The sequence below is a fragment of the Alosa sapidissima genome, chromosome 8 (assembly GCF_018492685.1).
Source record: "Alosa sapidissima isolate fAloSap1 chromosome 8, fAloSap1.pri, whole genome shotgun sequence".
NCBI lineage: Eukaryota > Metazoa > Chordata > Actinopteri > Clupeiformes > Clupeidae > Alosa > Alosa sapidissima.
The window spans coordinates 878,339-884,274 of NC_055964.1; positions in this window are offsets into that span (position 1 = coordinate 878,339).

Below are 5,936 nucleotides of genomic sequence, written 5' to 3' on the forward strand. Positions count from 1 at the left end.
AGTGCAGCATTTGACACTGTTGATCACAATATTTTACTACACAGACTAGAACACTGGGTTGGATTTACAGGCATAGTTATCAGCTGGCTAAAATCATATCTACAAGAAAGGAGCTTCTTTGTTGCCATCGGAAACTGTACCTCAACACCAACGTCCTTGACCTGTGGTGTTCCCCAGGGGTCAATCTTGGGGCCACTATTATTCAACCTCTATATGCTCCCACTTGGACAAATCATTCAAAATAATTTGATTTCATATCATAGCTATGCAGATGACACACAAATGTACTTAGCTCTATCACCAAACAACTATGGTCCTCTTGAATCTATGTGTCAGTGTATAGAACAAATCAACACCTGGATGTCTCAAAATTTTCTTCAGCTGAACAAAGAAAAAACTGAAGTAATTATATTTGGTAAAAATGAGGAAAGACTTAGGGTTGCCACTCTCCTTGACACAAAAGGGTTGAAGGCAAAGGATACTGTTAAAAATCTTTGTGTATTAATTGACAGTGATCTAAATTTCAACAGCAACATGAAAGCGATAACTAAATCAGCTTTTTACCACCTCAAAAATATTGTCAAACTCAGAGGGCTGATGTGAAAACATGACTTAGAAAAACTCATTCATGCATTTATCTCCAGCAGGGTTGATTACTGCAATGGACTGTTGACAGGCCTTCCTAAAAAGACTATTAAACAGCTTCAGGTGATACAAAATGCAGCAGCTAGGACTCTAACAAAAACTAAAAGAACTGACCACATTACTCCAATTCTTAAGTCCTTGCACTGGCTTCCAGTAAGTCACAGAATTGACTTTAAAGCACTATTGCTTGTTTATAAATCAGTAAATGGAGCAGGACCTAAATACTTGTCAGACATGCTTCAGCAGTACACACCTTCTCGTCCTCTCAGGTCCCAGGTGAAAAACCTGCTAGTAAAACCTACAGTTAGAACTAAACATGGTGAAGCAGCTTTTAGCTGCTATGCGGCTCAGCTGTGGAACCAACTTTCGGATGACATTAAAAAGGCCCCAACTGTAGCCAGTTTTAAATCTAGACTTAAGACCAAACTGTTCTCAGACGCTTTCTGCTAACTGTGCCGAGTTACAAATTCTGAATCTGCCTCGATAATTATTATGACCGCCGCGCAGCGAAGCGGCGGTCATATAGGTTTAGTCAGATTTTTTTTTTTTTTCTTTCTTTTTCGCATGCCCAAATTTCCGTCAATGATTCCCGGGACACTGAAAGACCGGGGTACACGAAACTTGGTGGACATGTAACTCCACATGGATAGCATGGAACCATCGTTTTTCGTTTTGATCTGTAGCCCCCCCACTGAATTGGACCCCCCGAAAGGAGGGTAGGGCAGACACAGTTTTCTGTGAATATCTCGAAAACCGTAGGGTTTAGGAGGACCATTTTTTTTTTGTATGTTGATCTCAAGGGGCCATGTCAACCCATTCCATAACCACTCATTTCATGTATAGCGCCACCTAGTTAAACACAAAAAAGTAAAAATGAGGTGGTGTAATTGAAGGTATCTGTGACCTAACATAGTCAAAACTGCACGAAATTGGAAGTGTAGGATCATTATGACACCCTCTGTATGCACGCCAAGTTTTGTGGAATTCCGTTCATGGGGGGCCACACAATAAATTAATTTATGTTACTATACACCAACTGGCCTGTAGGTGGCCGGAGACAGTTTTCTGTGAATATCTCGAGAACCGTAGGGCCTAGGAGGTCCACCTTTTTTTTTGTATGTTGGTCTTAAGGGGGCATGTCAACCCATCCCATTACCACTTATTTCATGTATAGCGCCACCTAGTTAAAAATTAAAAAGCAAAAAATGAGGTGTTTTCATCACAATATCTCTGGCTGACAAGGTCAAAACTGCACGAAATTAAAAGTGTAGGATCATTATGACACCCTCCGAATGCATGCCAAGTTTTGTGTACTTTCGGTCAATGGGGGCCCTACAATAAAATAACTTATGTGTACATTTAGTGACGTACACCAACAAGGATTCCCGGGACACTGAAAGACCGGGGTACACAAAACTTGGTGGGCATGTACCCCCACATGGATAGCATGGAACCGTCATTTTTCGTTTTGATCTGCAGCCCCCCCGCTGGACTGGACCCCCCGAAAGGAGGGTAGGGCAGACACAGTTCTCTGTGGGCAGACACAGTTCTCTTTTATGGTATGTTGGTCTCAAGGGCCCACATCAACCTGGCTCATAATCACTCATTTGTGATTTGCACACCCCCCCCCCCCCCCCCGGTAAAAAATGAAAATGCAATATTATTATGACCGCCGCGCAGCGAAGCGGCGGTCATATAGGTTTAGTCAGATTTTCTTTTTTTTTTTTTTTTTTTTTTTTTTCTTTTTCGCATGCCCAAATTTCCGTCAATGATTCCCGGGACACTGAAAGACCGGGGTACACGAAACTTGGTGGACATGTAACCCCACATGGATAGCATGGAACCATCGTTTTTCGTTTTGATCTGTAGCCCCCCCGCTGAATTGGACCCCCCGAAAGGAGGGTAGGGCAGACACAGTTTTCTGTGAATATCTCGAAAACCGTAGGGTTTAGGAGGACCATTTTTTTTTGTATGTTGATCTCAAGGGGCCATGTCAACCCATTCCATAACCACTCATTTCATGTATAGCGCCACCTAGTTAAACACAAAAAAGTAAAAATGAGGTGGTGTAATTGAAGGTATCTGTGATCTAACATAGTCAAAACTGCACGAAATTGGAAGTGTAGGATCATTATGACACCCTCTGTATGCACGCCAAGTTTTGTGGAATTCCGTTCATGGGGGGCCACACAATAAATTAATTTATGTTACTATACACCAACTGGCCTGTAGGTGGCCGGAGACAGTTTTCTGTGAATATCTCGAGAACCGTAGGGCCTAGGAGGTCCACCTTTTTTTTGTATGTTGGTCTTAAGGGGGCATGTCAACCCATCCCATTACCACTTATTTCATGTATAGCGCCACCTAGTTAAAAATTAAAAAGCAAAAAATGAGGTGTTTTCATCACAATATCTCTGGCTGACAAGGTCAAAACTGCACGAAATTAAAAGTGTAGGATCATTATGACACCCTCCGAATGCATGCCAAGTTTTGTGTACTTTCGGTCAATGGGGGCCCTACAATAAAATAACTTATGTGTACATTTAGTGACGTACACCAACAAGGATTCCCGGGACACTGAAAGACCGGGGTACACAAAACTTGGTGTGCATGTACCCCCACATGGATAGCATGGAACCGTCATTTTTCGTTTTGATCTGCAGCCCCCCCGCTGGACTGGACCCCCCGAAAGGAGGGTAGGGCAGACACAGTTCTCTGTGGGCAGACACAGTTCTCTTTTATGGTATGTTGGTCTCAAGGGCCCACATCAACCTGGCTCATAATCACTCATTTGTGATTTGCACACCCCCCCCCCCCCCCCCCCCCGGTAAAAAATGAAAATGCAATATTATTATGACCGCCGCGCAGCGAAGCGGCGGTCATATAGGTTTAGTCAGATTTTCTTTTTTTTTTTTTTTCTTTTTCGCATGCCCAAATTTCCGTCAATGATTCCCGGGACACTGAAAGACCGGGGTACACGAAACTTGGTGGACATGTAACCCCACATGGATAGCATGGAACCATCGTTTTTCGTTTTGATCTGTAGCCCCCCCGCTGAATTGGACCCCCCGAAAGGAGGGTAGGGCAGACACAGTTCTCTGTGAATCTTTTATGGTATGTTGGTCTCAAGGGCCCACATCAACCTGGCTCATAATCACTCATTTGTGATTTGCCCCCCCCCGGTAAAAAATGAAAATCAGTAGGATTAAAAGAAAGCCAAAATAAATATTCATCATCATCATCATGGCTGCATTTTCAGTATTGGCGATAAGTAGTCGTTTGTCCACTAGATGGCGCATCGTTGCAGTGAGACGTAATTTTGTTGGAAGTTAAAAGTGGGTTGGGGAAAAACAATGGACACTTCCTACAAGGACTGTAATTTACCGCAGCGAACATCTAATAAGGACAGGACGATGTTCACATGAAGTGTAATTCCCATTTCTTCTTGAAGCCGAAATAAATCTGAGGATGTTTCTCGGACATTCTTGGTTTTTACTGCAGGTACGTTAATCTTGTAATATCAATAAGGACCTAGGTAATGTTACCGTTAGCGTTGGTTGAGTGATGGAGGCATTTGATTGATTGCATTTGTAGAAAACTATAAATGCGGTTATACCAAGCAAATTGATAGCAGCACTGTTTGTATCTTTCGACTGTCATTTATTGCACGTGCTACAAAATCATTCTGTGCAATGGAAGATTTACCAACGTTACACCGGTCTGATACAGTTTTGCCTATACATGCGTGAGACTGAGATGCCTGTTTATTTTGTTTTAAGTGCGTGCAGGGTGTGAGAGGGGAATCGATGTGCTTTGATTACAGCTTGGTAGTTGTAGTCTGTGAAATTAAAAAGCACGTGTGTGTGAAGTATCCAAACAATGACACCTTCATTTCATTATGGCTGCTTTTAGCAACACACCTTAAGCTACTGTGTAGTGGGTCCCATTTAGAAGTGGTTACTTCATTCGCGCTTTCCTTGACTCATGGAGCTGCGTGAATGTTATTACAACTTTTCGCCACGATATGGCAGTTTAAGTCCGCTTGATACTGTAAGTCGTAAACCATTGGTTTCCAAAGGAGATTTTATTTGTGTCGCCAGCATAGCCTATTGACAATTTATGTTGTAAATAGGCCTACCTTATAATCCTACCTGTAGCTTAGGGAAGCTAACAGCTTTCTATTAGGATCTAGTTTGTTAGTTACAGTTTTGTCATAACTCCCTAATGCATTTTTGCATTTAGAATAGCCAGAGCGTGTATATCTCAATCTGAAAATTAAACAATATCGTGTGCCTATGGACTAGGCTGGGTGAACCCAGCCTGATCTGCCCGCTATTTATTTTTTGATTTCTTAAAAGATTGAGCTTGGTCTGATGAAAGCCAGACTAGCCATGGACCTCAGTTACACAATGCAAGGGAACATGAATCAGCCTATATTTGCACGAACAATAACGGACAAAAGCTCTTCAACTTTGGCCCGTTAAAATGTGTATGAACAGTCTAGCGACGCATTTCATCAAGGCCCATTTGGACATGTCAGTTATTTGCACCACTGGTTAGATGTAAAACAGCATTTCGTTTCAGACTACTGTAACTTAATTTGTGCATTAACAATAACGTTTCAGACTACTGTTACTTAATTTGTGCATTGACAATAAAGTATTACATGAACTAAAGATGACTAAAATCTTATGTAGAAGAAGAAACATTCACAAAAAATCCATCCATCCAAAAATGACCTTTGTTTTTGATAGCTGTTGAAAACGGCATGGAACTGACAGAGATGTTTTTGTTTAAAAATACATAAAAAATAAATAAATAAATAAATAAATAACATTATGCTGATACCTTTTGCTTTTCCCAAATACAATGTAGCCTACAGGTGTAAGTGACCTTTCATCAATCCAGTTGCAATGGATGAACTGCCCTACTTGTGATTGTTTAGAGATTTTAAAGGTTTTATAACAATGCTACATCTTCTTTGGCTATTCTACAATCTATTCACCTTTTCAGCACCAGTAGGCTACTTTCTGTGCAGCCGCACACACACACTCAGGCATGCCAAACAAGCATACACAAAAGTTTCAAGAGTGGGGGACGGAGTAAAATATGGAGACAAATTGAAGTGTGATTTATTTTCGCGGAATGGATGTACAGGACTGAGCGGCGGTCATATTTTGTACCGCTATGCGGTACATCTAGTTCTACTTTGTCTTTTATTACTTTTTTTTACTACTTTTGCCTTTGTTTTTGCTTACTAATTATTCTTTATTTTTAAATGATTTTACCTT